At 40.5% G+C, this 16171-nt stretch overlaps 1 protein-coding gene and 1 pseudogene across 3 annotated transcripts in view; one reads left to right on the forward strand and one right to left on the reverse strand.

Moving 5' to 3' along the window:
- The window catches only part of GALNTL6 (polypeptide N-acetylgalactosaminyltransferase like 6), a 1198495-nt gene that overhangs the window by 379146 nt on the left and 803178 nt on the right, over positions 1 to 16171 (reverse strand). The gene's annotated exons all lie outside the window — the stretch shown is intronic.
- On the forward strand, positions 3103 to 3571 carry LOC136321038 (large ribosomal subunit protein eL21 pseudogene; annotated as a pseudogene).

A 16171-nucleotide genomic window follows, 5' to 3' on the forward strand; every position in this document is an offset into this window, starting at 1 on the left:
CATGGCCTACTATATCCATATTGGCTGCTTGATCTTTCTCTTTTCCGGGACTCAGTTACGACACTTGCAGATTACAAACCTCTATCTTAGTGTTCTCAAAAACTCTTCCGGACAGTTTATGGTTATAAGTCTTTCTCATTAGAGGATTAATGAACATATAGCCTTTACTATTTTAAATTTGGCTCTTAGATTCTTGTGAACTGTCATTTTCTTTTTTTATTTTTATTTTTTATAAATTTTTATTAATGTTAATGGGATGACATTAATAATTCAGGGTACATATATTCAAAGAAAACATGTCTAGGTTATCTTGTCATTAAATTATGTTGCATACCCCTCGCCCAGAGTCAGATTGTCCTCTGTCACCCTCTATCTAGTTTTCTCTGTGCCTCTCCCCCTCCCCCTAACTCTCTCCCTCCCTCCCTCCTGCGTCCTCCCTCCCCCCACCCCTGGTAACCACCACATTCTTGTCCATGTCTCTTAGTCTCGTTTTTATGGTGAACTGTCATTTTCAATCCATTATTTTAAGGAGAATTCATTTAGTTCAATTTCACTCAAACTGCTGGTACAGGATATTAGTATCACATTCTTCCACGGTATTTCAGGTTCAGTTCCACCCCAATAAAGCAACTGTTGCAATAAAGCAATTATTACAATAAAGCAAGTCGAATAGTTCTCTTTCTGTTGGTAGAGGGTCTTCCCCTTGATTTGTAAAAGACACAGCATCTGTGAAGCACAGTGAGGAGAAGTGCAATGAGACAACACGAGGAAATCGGTTTTCAGTGGTGTCACGGGAAAAGAATTTCAGGGACACTCAGGTAGGTAGGAGGAGTTTTAAGTGATAATGGCAAAATTTAGTAGAGCAAAAAGCAATAGTATACCCTCAGAGATACAGAGTGTGGGCAGGCTAGGTAGCTGCTGCACGGACTCAGGAAAGAAAGTTCCAGAGGCAAACGGAGAGTCCTCTGCCACAGCTGCTCACTCCTGGTTGCAAGTCTTGAGGGGACCCCTCGAGTTTAGGATAAAAGAAAGCAGAAAGTATGTTCTTGAGAAGAGGAAAGGCATGGGTGTGCTCCTAAGAGGGTGTGCACTAGGTTCTTTGTCTAGCTTCCCTATATTTCTTTCAGTTTGGGAAAAGGCAGGCTTTTTTTCAAACTACCCAATTTCTTTTCTGGGCTTGTGTTTGTGTCCTCGCCCTGTCCAATCTCTTTCCTGGATTCTCTGGAGTTTATGACTTTCTTCAATCCAATCCTTTTCCCAGACTTTCCCAGGTTTGTGCCCTCCCCCTCGATGGTTGCTGGTTTGGCTTCTACTGCACTAGCACTCAGTAAAAGGAATTCCCCTCACGGTATTCATACTCTCCCTGTTAACCCCGGGGAACAATGCTGGTTACACTTCTGCGGTGGCTGTGAAGCTACCTTTCCTGCCTAGAAGACTAGGTGTTTGGATGTTTTGCTTCATTTGGCAGAATGATGCTGGTTATTCCTCAGAGTTACTGAGAAGTTAATAAGGCTTAATCGGATGTGTCTGTTACTGTTCCTCTTTTCTCTTTTGTTAATACCTAACTGACTGCTTATAACACCTGTACTGTGAAACTTATCAATGGTAATAACACTCAAGAGCAACACTTTTTTTTCCCCTCACATTCCCCTACTGGTACAGGATATTAGTTTCCAGCTAGTGAATTTAACTAAAACACTTTTCTTAATTCTCCAAATCCCATTTTATTGACCAAAAACACATTAGGACAAAACAATCTATAGTTAAGTCTTGGGCAAGAAAAAAAACGGCCACTAATAAATCCCAATCTTTGAGGCATTATATGCTTCATATGAAGCAAGTATGATTTCCTAGGGGAAATGGTGGTGAGAGGTGCACACCATATACTTCAGCATTGGCAAAGAAGGTGGTTTCCTAAGAAGCAAGAGAAAGTGCTTCCTGAGGGAGCCAAGAAACCCTCCAAGTGATAAACAAGAGTGAGAGTAAGGTTGACAGTTCTTATTTAATGACCAAAATAGGTCAAAATGAGAATTTGCAGATTCATGCTAATGGCTGACACAGAGGATTTGCCCTTCAAAGATTCACACCCACTAGTTATTCAACCAAATGCTAATCAAGGTCCTGCTGTGAAGGGACTTTATAGATGGAATTAATTTTACTAGATCAGTTGACCTAGAAATAAGGAGATTATACTAGAAGATCTGATTGGGCCCAATGAAATCACAGGAGTTTCTAAAAAGCAAAAGAGTCAGTTGGAGAAATGCTGTGGATGAAGGAGCAGGCGAGATTCAGAGTGTGAGAAGGACTCACCCAGTTCCTAGCTTTGAAGCTGGAGAAAGGTGGCCTGCAGCTCAGGAATGTGGGTGTCCTCCAAAACCCGAGAATGACCCTCCACTGATAGCCCACAAAGACAAGAGACCTCAGTCGTGCAACTGCATGAAACTGAATCCTGCCAACAACGCGAGTGAGCATGGGAGCAGATTTATCTCCACATGCCCCAGAAAGGAACACAGCCCTGCCATCACCTTGTGAAACTGAGAGCAGAAGGCCAGCTGTGCCTGGACATTGAACCTACAGACTATGAGATAATACATGGGTGTAGTTCTAAGCTGCTAGACTTTTAATTGTTACAGGAACAACAGAAAGGAGACTTGCCTTGGAGTGGTGAACACACAATACAATATACAGATAATGTATTTTAGAACTGCACACCAGTAACCTGTATAATTTTATTAAGCAATGTCATTCCAATAAGTTCAATAAATATTTTTTTAAAAAATATACATAAAACATTTTTTAAAGAAGAAAATGAATATAACAATGAACACAGGCTTTATCATATATTGTTTCTTTGGGTTCTGGCCACTTACTAAACAAAGTGGAAGATTTGCTGCAGGGAGTTTCTAACATGGGCAATGGAGCCAGAAAAAGGAGGTAACAGGGCTCATTTAACTTCAGGCTGTGACAACACATCTGGAGAGAAAAACAAAACAAATGTGCAAACTCACCCTAGCGGTGAATCCCCTTAGTATTGAACCTTCTTCTATAATTTCTTAACCAGGCCTCTCAGGTGGAACCACTATCTTTTACTAATTCACTAAAATGACCAACAGAAAGGGAAAATAAGACACCCACTCTATGTGCTCTAGGCCTTTTAGAAAACACGGAGTTGCTCCTTTGGCAGCATACATACAAAACTACTGGAAAGGTGAGACTGTAGACGTCAAGGGAATGGGCCCTGCTCATAAAGCAACATGCACAAACATTGGCGTGGCAGAACTGGAAGAACGAACAGGATTACCCAGCATGCTGCTAGCCTTGTCAACAAGCAAGTTAAGGGATGATTCTTGCCAAGAGAATAATGTTTGAGCGTATTAAAGACCCCAAAAGCCCAGATAGCTTCCTGAAACCTGCGAAGGAAAACGATCAGAAAAAGAAGGAAGCAAAAGAGAAAGGAACCTGGGTTCAAAGGAAGGGCCAGCCTGCTCCGCCCAGAGAGGCACACCTGGTGAGGATGCGTGGGAAGTAGCCTGCTCCGCTGGACCCGATTCCTGTTGCATCTGCGACATAATGAGTGCGAAAACAATAAAAGGCCTCTGCATTGTTAAAAATGTTTCTCTGAATTAAGTAGAAATGTGGTATCCTTGCCTCCAAATAAATAAAGTTAAAAAAATTAATTGAAAAACAGAATAGAACATAAAAATTAAGAATTATCATTCACCATAATAGTGTAAGACCTTATGAGAAAGAAGTAACTTTTTTCTTAAGAAAAAAGTGATTACTAGAAAAAATTGTTAAGGCTCGCTGAGGGGAAGAATGGCCACTTTTCCAATTGCAATGCATTTGGACTCAAAGTCTAATTCAAGGGATATTCTCAGAAGTACAAAAAGGCAGTATAAAAATTAATGATAGAGATATTTTGAGAAAAATAACAAACAATAAACTCTGAGGAACTGAGGTAGACATACCAAATTCTACATGGTAGTTTTACTCAAAAAAGAGGATAAACAAAGGAAAACTATAGTTAAAATATTTTTTAAAATTTCATAAATTGAAGAAAGAAAATGGAGTCTTTTATATCTTAAAGGTTCTTCTAATCCCAGTTAGAAATAGTAAAGAAAATACACTCCTGGAAATAATACCCTGGTAAAAATTTCTCTATTCTAAAAAAATAAAGTCCAAATGCTTTTTCATATGAGGAAGGCAAAGAAAAAAATTAAAACAAAACAACAATAGGTCATCCACAGTGAGAAGAGAATCAGCCTGGTATCAGATTTCTCATTTCTAAAACTGAATTCTCAAAGGCAATATTTATATGGATTTCTGAGGCAAGTGGTCTGTGACTTCATTTCAATATCCAATCAAATTATCATCCACATGAAAGCGAAAGAAAGTTACATGGGGCCATGCAACATTTCAGAAACACATCATTCATTCACCACGTACTTTTCCCTGAAACAAACTTCTTAAGGAGATATTGCAGTCAAACAACAAATGAATCAGAAAAAAGGAACGCAAGAAAAGAGGCGGAAACAATAGTAACACACAAACAACAGAAAGAAGTCTACTTGTGGCTGATTTTGTACGTGTTTAACAATTTAATATGTTAAGAATGATTTCTAGGCCCTGGCCGGTTGGCTCAGCGGTAGAGCGTCGGCCTGGAGTGCAGGGGACCCAGGTTCGATTCCCGGCCAGGGAACATAGGAGAGGTGCCCATTTGCTTCTCCACCCCACCCCTCCTTCCTCTCTGTCTCTCTCTTCCCCTCCTGCAGCCAAGGCTCCATTGGAGTAAAGATGGCCCAGGCGCTGGGGATGGCTCCTTGGTCTCTGCCCCAGGCACTAGAGTGGCTCTGGTCGCGGCAGAGAGGGCCCCGGAGGGGCAGAGCATCGCCCCCTGGTGGGCAGAGCGTTGCCCCTGGTGGGCGTGCCGGGTGGATCCCGGTCCGGCGCATGTGGGAGTCTGTCTGACTGTCTCTCCCCGTTTCCAGCTTCAGAAATAAAAAAAAAGAAAAAAAAAAAAGAATGATTTCTAAAATAAGAGTCATAATGTAAAGTAAAATTAATAAAAAACTGGATATAAAATTCCAGTTATTATAAAAAATAAAATAAAAACAAAACCTGAGTATGTGGGAAGAGGGCAGTGGTTAAATTTGTATACTTAAATTCTTATCATGGCCTGGGAAGGGGTGTGGGTTGTTTAATTTTTTATTCTGATAGGTAAAATATAGATATAAATGTTTGTGAAAACTATAAGGAAAATCAGTAGAGCAGAAGTAGAAATGTTCAAATCACAGAGAAAAAATGATATTCATTTACTCATTTATTCATACAATAAATATTGAGTGCCCTACATTCCATATTCAGTATCTTAATGGTAATCAAAATAGCCATGGTCCCTGCCCTTAAGGAGGTTACCACCTAGCATGAGCAAAGGCATCGATTAGTGGTGGATTGATTATCCTTGGCTTCATTTGTGATTGTACTAATAAGACAAAAATGTGCACAGAAAAGAACTGGGTTATTGGTGGGAAGAAAGAGAACCAAGAGAGGCTAAATTCTAGGGACTTGGAGAATTACTGTGACCGAGTGAATAAATGTCTGCTGTCTACCTGCTATTCTTCCCCTTTCCAAATCTAAATCTTTGAAAACTCACTCTGCTCTTGTTCCACAATTGTAGTCTGGGTGTGGGTGTAGTCAGGTGGAAGGTGGGCACGTAAGACAGCTTTTTACTTCACGGATTTCTGGGTGAAAACAAGCCCCATCTAACCCTGATATAGAAACCACGTTTCTCTCTGATGCAGAGACTACAGTTTATCACCTAGAGACCCGGAACCCAGAGTTGATTCTCTGACCTCTGGGAATCTGAGGTTGTTTCCATCAGGGAGAGGATGAGTCTCTGTCTTACAGAGGGAAAGGAGGGGGGATCAATATTCAGTGAGCGGAGGCTGACTGTGTTAGTCATTAACACTATTCACTGAATGTTTCCAATCCTCCATGCCTTAGGCCTGTGATGGGGTGACATTTTTCTGCCCCGGTGAAGTCACTTTACTCCCGCTGGCCTTTTAATTCTAAAGTGCTTCCTTTCCCTTCATTAGAAGACTTCTGCTTCTGCTGAATCCAGTACCCAGAGTGCTGCTATTCGAGTGTAATTCAGATTACACACTCCTGTAAAATGCTAACCCCTTCACAGACCGGAATGCTCTGGGATCTGGCCTCTTCGCCAGCCTCATCTGAAACACCTCCTCCTCCTTCCTGCCCACTGCTGGGCTTCACAGGCACGGTGCTTCTGTTGCTTTCTCAGGCCAAGTCTGTTCTTGCCTCAAGAACATCGTATTTTTGCCATGAGACCTTTTCCAGATGTTAAGTGCCTGGGTCTTTTTCTTTTCCCTGGTATCCAGTCACATATCTGCTCCTTGGAGAGGGAAGTTTCCCCTGACCTGACGCACCATCTGAAGTCATCCAATCACATTTTTATGGACCCACCACCCCATTTCATTCTCTTTATAACACATAGTTCTATCTGAATTTATTGTTTTATTTTAGTTGCTTATTTGTCCATCTTTCTCTAGAAAAAAGGAAGATCTTGCTATGCCCTGTCTGGCTAACTTTACCACTGAATCTCCAGCGCCTGGATCAGTGCTGGACACCTTGTGAGCATTCAGTGACTTGAATGAATCAGTCAATGTCCCGCATTGTTAGTTATTTAGGTAGAAACAGATCACCAGGGTATCTCAGGAGCTTAGCGCAACAAAGTGTAACAAAGTTCCTCACTCATTCAAGCTATATGTTCATTTCAGGAAAGTTAAAGGTTCTATTCCAGGTCCCCTGCTGACTGAGAAACCATCAACTATATGCTGACAACCACTAACTATGGCAGAAAGGAAAAAGGAATGACGAACTACATAACAGTTATTAAAAATTCCACCCCAAAATGACACAGGTCCATCCTGATCATATTTCACTAGCCAGAGAAAGTCACTTGGCCAGTCACATAGTTCCAACCTCTTAGGGCCAGGGAAGGACCAGTATACAGAGGGCTTGAGAAGAGACTTGGAAATATTTGGTAATTAGCCATAATGATTGCCTCATAGGAATGAATGCCCTACTTTTTTTTTTTTTTTTTCTATTTTTCTGAAGTTGGAAACAGGGAGGCAGTCAGACAGACTCCTGCATGCGCCCAACCGGGATCCACCCAGCATGCCCACCAGGGGGCGATGCTCCACCCATCTGGGCCGTTGCTCTGTTGCAACCAGAGCCATTCTAGCGCCTGGGGCAGAGGCCACAGAGCCATCCTCAGTGCCCAGGCCAACTTTGCTCCAGTGGAGCCTTGGCTGAGGGAGGGGAAGAGAGAGACAGAGAGGAAGGAGAGGGGGAGGGGTGGAGAAGCAAATGGGCGCTTCTCCTGTGTGCCCTGGCTGGGAATCGAACCCGGGACTCCTGCACGCCAGGCCGATGCTCTACCACTGAGCCAACTGGCCAGGGCCGAATGCCCTACTTTTGACAGCTCTACCCCTTGCATTCAGACCGTTGCTAGAATATCCCACCCTCAATCAAGCAGTTTTGTTTATCTCTTAAGCCAATTGCTTCTCAAATTTAATGAGATTAACACTCACCTGGGGGTTCCATTAAAATGCAGGTCTAAGTGGAACCTGAGAGTCTGTATTTCTAACTAGCCACATTGGTGGCGCCAGTGTGCTGGTTTGTAGAGTGGCAAGAGTCAGTCTACTCTGGATGCCTCTGTGACACTCTCTCAAATAACTGGCATCTATCCTTACAGCACTCATCTCAGCTTGTAATTTGACCTTTATTTGCATGATTCTTTGAACAACAATCTATTTCTCCCCCAGTTTCTGAGTTCCATAATGCCAAGGACTATATTGTTGTTGTTCACCATTGCTTTCCAGAGATGAAGGTGCTCAATAAATATTATCTGGGTTAATATATTTTGCTGAGTTCCTAGATATCCAGGAATTATTCTTATTTCTAGGTAAATCCCAGAAGCCCTGAAACTTTGCTGGAGTTTGGCAGTTCATGGCCCTGAGATTAGTATGAACTGTTTGGGAGGTGCTATGGTCTGAAGGTTTGTATTCCCCCCCAATTTTTATGTTGAAACTTAATGGCCAATAAGATGGTGTCAGGAGGTAAAGACTTTAAGAGGTCAGTAGGTTATGAGGGCAGAACATTCATGAATTGGCTTAGTGTCCTTATAAAAGTGGCTCCAGAGAGATCTCTCACTCCTTCTACCATGGGAGGGCACAGTGAGAAGTTGGCAGTCTGCTGCCCAAAACAAAGCCTTCGCCAGAACCCGACCCTCCTAGCACCCTAACCTTGGACTTCCAACCTGTGAGAAAGAAATTGCTGTTGTTTGTAAACCTTGTGGTGGTTTGTTATAGCAGCCAAGTAGACTAAGACAGAAGGGACACTTTTGGCTGTGGGTATGTACTCCTCTGAGACTTCACTACCTATATGTTGAATATGAATTGGCAGATACCATGAGAATTCTTCTTTTTGGGACTTGAATACTAAAATGTGACAATGTCAACTAAGACTATTTGGTTAAAGTAGTCATTGGTTTATAAATGCTGCTGGGTTCTCATCTTTTATATTCCTGAAGTTCATCTGGTTATTTCCAGTGTAGCCATTTTACTCACTGTGTAATCAGGGTTCTCCAGAGAAACAGAACCACCAGGATGTATGTATGCATGTATGTATGTACGCATGTATGCATGTATGTATGTATCATATAATTAATTTAAGAAATTGGCTCGTGCAATTGTGGTGATTTGGTGAGTCCAAAATCTGATGGGGAAGGCTGGCAGGCTAGACACTCAAGAATGAATAGCAGTAGGAATACAGTCTGCAGTCAAGATGCCGTCATGCTTGGGGAGGATCAGTCTTTGTTCAGTTAAGGCCTCCACGTGATTGGATGAGGCCTACCCACATTATGGAGAACAATTGGCATTATTCTAAGTACACTGCTTCAAATGTAATCTCATCCTAAAAATACCTTGACAGAAACATCCAGAATGTTTGACTAAGCATCTGGGAGCCAGGGCCCAGGCCAAGTTGACACATAAAATTAACCATCACACTCACCTTTCACATACTTAAGAATGACTCAAATCTTTCTACTAGCAATAACTACCTTAGAAAACCAGTTATGAAATCTCTAAAGTAGGTCAGTTTAATATTCATCTGCAATTTGAGTTCATTTTTGCAGTTATTAGGATTTATTTTGAACAGTCAGAGCCAGCTCTGAGGGAACAGGATAACTTAATTACCTTCTCATTTTAAGTAATATTCATATTTCTTCCTTCCTCTGTAGCTCCTTTTAATTTTCTGCTATAATTTATAGCATTATAATTAGGAATTCGGAGGATATACTTGAGCAAAGTGTGTGTTTATGGATAAGTGGGCCATTAATAGACCAGGAACTTTGGGACCTGTTCCCTTCACATGACTTTGAATGGTGTACATTCTCAGCTTTTAATCCATGAATGACAAGCAGCTGCTTTAACCCAGTCACTGTTACCCAGAACTGAAAAGGCCACACAGCTAAGCAAAGCATTTGAAAATAAGGCCACGGGCAATCTGAACTTCCTCACCGAGGACACTTCCCTGTGGCTTGGTGTTCCACTTCCTCAAGGTATACTCCTCGGGTGACAGCAGTGAGCAGCAATGCTGATGATCATGGGAGGGCAGTAGGGCTGACTCCTTTTGTGACCAGAGAGAATAGAACAGATGCCTGTCTTCTTAGTCTTCGTTTTTATGATCTTACTGAATGAAGCCAAGTGCCCAGTATTAAGTCTGAAGTATGCTCTAGTGGATCTCCCTGCCCTCTGACACCCAGGGTGAGAGAGTAGTGTCAATGCTATTGAATGGTGGTTGTGGAAGCTGAGAAACAGGGAATGTTTTTATAATTCACAAAAAAAAAAAATCACAGCTTTACTTGGTTGAGGTTTACATCTACTTTGTGACCTTGGCTGAGCCAATTAAACATGCTTTTGTTTCCCTTTCTAAAAACAAAGCACATTGCTTTCCACTCCTAATTATATTAAAGGGGAAGAAGAAAAAAGAAGGTTGAGGTTCGAGTGGCTTAAGATGGTGTAGCCCAGTAGTGGTGCAGTTCATGGGCTTTGTATTTGGGTTCAGTCTGAGAAGCAGAGCCAGTATAAGATTATCTCTGTCTCTATCTTATCTATAGCTCAGCTGTATCTATACCTATACCTATATCTGTGTCTATGTCTATATCTATCTATATCATCTCTATCTCTATCTATCTCTATTATCTATATCTATATATCTATATCTATATCTATCTATCTATAGATCTATATCTAATATATCATCTATTTAGAAAGAGATACATTGCCAGGAATTGGCTTATGTGATTGTGGGGTGGGCTAGAAAAGTCCAAAATCTATAGAGTCATCAGGAAAAACAGGTGCTAGAACTCTCAGAGATGAGCCAAAGCTGCTATTCGTTTGTTTTTTTGTATTTTTTCTGAAGTTGGAAATGGGGAGGCAGTCAGACAGACTCCCGCATGCGCCTGACCGAGATCCACCCGGCAAGCCCACAAAGGGGCTATGATCTGCCCATCTGGGGCGTTGCTCTGTTGCAACCAGAGCCATTTTAGTGCCTGAGGCAGAGGACAGTAAGTTTTTTTGTGTGTATTCCAAGAAAATATCATAAAGTTCGAGCCATCCCCAGCACCCGTGCTAACTTTGCTCCAATGGAGCCTTGGCTGCGGGAAGGGAAGAGAGAGACAGAGAGGAAGGAGAGGGGGAGGGGTGGAGAAGCAGATGGGTGCTTCTCCTGTGTGCCCTGGCCGGGAATCGAACCCAGGACTCCTGCACACCAGGCCGACGCTCTACCACTGAGCCAACTGGCCAGGGCCAAAGCTGCTATTTCCAAGCAAAATTTCTTCTTCAGGCAAGCCTCAGCTATGCTATTCAAACCTTTCAACAGATTGCACCCATCCTACAGTTATTTTCAACCAATGTGTTGCAAGAAATTTTAAAACATGTAATACTTGACTATTTAGTCAGGGGCATTGACTTCTTTTCCCTGAGATTATCAAATAAAAAAATGACAATAGCCAACACAACAATAGCTGCTCAGTATGAGTGAATCAAAATTATACTTATTCTTTTTGTCAGATCAGCAAAAAATATGTTTTTCGGTGTGCTGCAGAATTTTAGTAATTAGTTTATGTGTGCCATGAGATGAGAGAGGTTGAAAACTGCTGATTTAGGATAATCACTCTTACTTAGAGTCAGTTCATTATGGGCTTGAATCGCATCTACAAATTACCTTCACTGCTAAATCTTAGATTAGTGTATGAATAACTGAGGACTTGTAGCCAAGCCCAGTTGACACTTCGGGAAAATATTGCTGCTCAGAAAGCCTGACCCTTTTTGCTATCTATGAAATTCATACTTTGGTGTTCCTTTCTTTGTAAAATGGGAAGCTTATAGTGCCTACCTTATAGGATTTCTTTGTGGATGAGATAGGATTAAATGATCCAGTACATGTATGCTACTCAAGAGAATCCGGCACAAAGAAGCACTCAGTAAATATTTGGCATCATTATTGTTTGTTAAATAGTTTATAACTTCCAAGTATTCTCATCTTAAATACTGAATTTCATGATCACATAAACCCTTTATGCATGAATTTTTTTTTGTTGTTTTGTTTTTGTTTTAAATGAAAACTGAAGTAGAGAATTTAAATGATTTATCACTAACATGTCTACTTTAAGTAGTGAAACCAGGACTAGAAACCTTGTTTGTTCTATTCTGGTGCTTTTTATGGCTAAGATGGCTATATCAACATCAGCATATCAACATAGGTTTTTCAGAACTTTAAATCATTTATACATAAGCCAACATAAACAATTGAGTTATCCAAATTACAAAACCCAAGGTTTAGCTGTAGTGACCCCATCTTTTTAGATTTAAAGAGCAATATGATTCAAACACCCATCCACCTATGGTGAAGAACTTGATGTTCCTCCCAATATCATAAGGTTTTTTTTTTTTTTTTTGTGAGGCCATTTCTTACTGTCATTTTTGGCTTTAACTTCTCCCTCCCTGTGTCCCCTTTCTTTGTCCATATTTGAAATGCAGCCGCCTTTCCCTGATGCCCACCAAGGCCTTTCTGAGTGTAGCTGATTTTGTTGAATGACAGCAAAGTGATTGTATACATAGCCACATTTTCCCTGAGTCCCACTTCCCATAAAAATTAATCTCATTATTCTATCAGCTTCTCCTCTTTCCCATATGGCTTTGATTTTCTTTCTGTTCACTGTCCTTGCTGCTAGTCCACACTCCCATATTTCAGTTAATATATTTCAGGGTTCTGTTAACATAACTTTGAGTGAGATGAGAATTGGGTGCTAGGAGTACGTTCACCCCCTTCCCATGTATATGCACACAGAATGGTCTAATGGTGTATTTTTTAAGTAAAAGCAATTGTAGTCCTCAAGGAACTTAAAAAAAAATACAACCTATTCAAATTAAAAAGAAACCAAGGGATTAGTTTTCAGACAATGCCTGTATTAAGGTATGAACATTTCTACTCTGCCTTTCAAAAGAAAAAAAAAAACTCACAAAGATTGATTGATAAGAAATAACAAACAGCTATGGGCCCATTTTAACTTCATACTTCAACCCTTCACTGACCTTTAGAAGATGAATTTCATCTATGCTTTGTAACTGCTGTTCTGCAGATTCATCATTAATTATCAGGAGCCACAAACAAAACCCACCATGATGGATTATCTGCAGCCACAGCATAATTACTGACTCGAAACATGAGCAGCTCTGGCAGAGAGGTGCCAGATATCAGGACAGTAAGTTTTTTTGTGTGTATTCCAAGAAAATATCATAAAGTTTGAAGAAGAGAAAAGAGAGAGACTATTAGTACTCATGGAGCTCAGTGGCCTGTCAGCATGTGTTTTTGACTAATGGTTAATACATCCACATTAAAGTCAGCAATAGTCACAGTCTTCCTCCCTCTCCTCTTCTTTCTTCTTTTTCTCTTCTTTAATGAAAGAAGGTTATATTTTTTTTCTCATACTAAACCTTGAAACTGAATTCATTACCCTGTCTTCAGAGCAGAAGGGAAAAAACAAATGTTCTTTTCATGTAACTCAATAACATTGTATTATAGACATATCTGCTCTTACAAGCAGTGCATGTGGAGCAAGTACAGTTTCCTGTCTCACTACAGAGCACTAAGCACATCTGTTCCAGTTTTCAAAAGGCTAGCAATCTGCATGTCTCTCATATATACGTTATTTCTTAGCATTAAAGTAAAACTTCATGCTTAGGTCCCCAGGGTTGATCTTAAGAGATCTCCTGTTTAAAGAAACTAATAATTCAGTAGCCTATCTGTACTAAGCAGCTTTATAAAGTAGCTAGGTATTTGTCTTTTTTTAGAGACAGAATGTCCTTTTGTTGAATACATGGGTGCAGAGTGATGCTGAGGAACTTAGTTGGCTGGTCTAGGAGAGGGCTATGTAAGAACCTCATTTGCTCTTTGAATAGTTCACTAGCATCATTGGTGTGGGTATAGTTTACCCACTTTTTATGAAGTAGAAGACTCAGTGAAAGTACCTGGTGTATTTTTACTAATATGTGGCTTGCTATGTATGTTTCTGACTAATGGATAATAAAATAACAAATCAGCAATGATTACAAGCTTTCTTTTTCTCTTTTGCTTTCTTCTTTTTTTCCTTTTCTTTTGATTTGAAAGAAAATTCTCTGCTCAACATGAGAAAAATGTAGATCATGATACACTTATCTTGCAAAGGTGTTTTGGTAAGAATAATATGTTCAGGAAGTGTGTGTTGAAAAATGGGATTTCCATGATATGTTTTGAGAATTGAATTTGTTTTCAAGGAAATGACACTCTAAAATTATGATGCAGAAGATTTGATACACATATTTGGGATACTATTGTTGAAGTCACCTCTTTTTATAGGGAGGAGATAAAACATAAGTTTCTGTATAATCTTGAACAAGTTACTCTAAGCTTCATATATAAAACCAGGATAATAAATATGCTTAACCAAAGAATGGGTGAGAAGATTAAGGATTACACAGAGTTACTACAGTGCCTGATGGATAATAGGCACTAAAGAAATACTCTTAATATTCTGATGAGAATAGCTTAAACTAAAAAGGGTCATTAGATTTGATGGCTGTATGACTCATGTTAATAAGTACAGAGTTGACATACTGCTGTTAAAAAGTCATTGTCTTAGGCCCTGTTGGCTCAGTGGTAGAGTGTCGGCCTGGCGTGCAGGAGTCCCAGATTCGATTCCCGGCCAGAGCACACAGGAGAGGCGCCCATCTGCTTCTCCACCCTTCCCCCTCTCCTTCCTCTCTGTCTCTCTCTTCCCCTCCCGCAGCCAAGGCTCCATTGGAGCAAAGATGGCCCGGGTGCTGAGAATGGCTCTGTGGCCTCTGCCCCAGGCGCTAGAGTGGCTCTGGTCGCGACAGAGCAATGCCCCGGATGGGCAAAGCATCGCCCCCTGGTGGGCATGCTGGGTGGATCCCGGTCGGGCGTTTACGGGAGCCTGACTGCCTCCCCGTTTCTGGCTTCAGAAAAATACAAAAAAAAAAAAAGTCATTGTCTTAAAGATACAAATGCACACACACACACCAATAACAATAACAATTATGCTGAAACATCAGCATAGTTGAAATAAGCTAAGGGTTTTTTGAAGCTAATGGAAAGAAATTGGAGAGTATTAAAAATAAATAAAAATATTATTTTCTTTAGATTCCCATTATTAAATAAAAAAATGCAAAAATCTACGATCTGAAATGTACCTATTATAGAATCGTACTGACCATCACAGCATTATGAAAGTATGTGCTGTTAAACTTGGGTTGCCTGAGTTCATGTTCCGCCCCTTACTAGCAATTTTACTTGAGCAAATTGCTTACCCTCTCAATATATCATTTTTTCATCTGTTTAAAGGGTATACTTATAGTACCTACTGTACAGAATTATTATGAGGATTACAGGGTTACTAACTACAAAGTGCTTATACAAGTAAAATACTCAATAATTGTTGTTATTATTATTAATTATAGTTCTAGGTTACTTTTGCTTCACCATCATAAGACAAAGATGGGAAAATGTGTTGTGATTTTTTTCTCCCCACTTTCCTTCAGAAACAAAATGATTCAAGGGTTTGCTTCTGTTCCTGAAGTAAATGACAGAGCGGCTTGACATAGTTGGCTGATCAGCGGAGTAAGAGAGTAGTGACAGCTCAGATTCGTGGGTAGTTCAGATGCAGTTCAGAATACTTTATTGCCAGATTGCCCATGGAACTTTTTTGTAAGTGACAGGCAGGGAGGCAGAGAGACAGACTTCCACATGTACCATGATCAGGATGCACCCAACAACCCCTGTCTGGGACTGATTCTCTGCCCATCTGGGGCTGCTGCTCCATTACTCGGTGACCAAGCTATTTTAGCATCTGAGGTAAGGCCACTGAACCATCCTCAGTTCCTTGGGACAACTTGCTTGAACCATTCGAGCCATGGCTAAGGGAGGGATAGAGAGAGAGAAAGAGAGAGAGAGAGAGAGAGAGAGAGAGAGAGAAAGGGGAGGGGTAGAGAAGCAGATGGTTGCTTCTTTTGTGTGCTCTGACCAGGAATCAAACCTGAGACTTCCACACACCAGGCCAATGCTCTATCACTGAGCCAACCGACCAGGGCCTAGCCCATGGAATTTATAAAGTTCACGATGGTTGACATGAGAGGCTCTGCTTGGGAAATCTATTATCTAATTCAATATTAGTAAGAAAAAATTATATCAATGAAATTTGACCTAAATTAGAAAACATAATCCAGTAAGATAGTATCTGTAGAAAAAATTAAATAGAGCAGCTGGGCATCCTGGAAAGGACTAATGAACTGAAGTTCAAGTTCATTTCAGCACAGGTTTGTCTTTTTGGGGGTTGGGTGTTTTCTTCATGAAGACAATGGTTCAGTTGAAAACAAGTGTTTAAAACTGGAAATTGAACATAATTATAGCTATAGTATACCACCACAGAACTACTTGAAAACTAGAATAAAGCAGATATTAAGCAATCTGAGCTTCCCTTTTAAAAATGCATTTTTAAAAATTATGAGGTTTTGACCTTTATAAT

This window comes from Saccopteryx bilineata, chromosome 1 (genome assembly GCF_036850765.1).
Source record: "Saccopteryx bilineata isolate mSacBil1 chromosome 1, mSacBil1_pri_phased_curated, whole genome shotgun sequence".
In the NCBI taxonomy this organism is placed as follows: Eukaryota; Metazoa; Chordata; class Mammalia; order Chiroptera; family Emballonuridae; genus Saccopteryx; species Saccopteryx bilineata.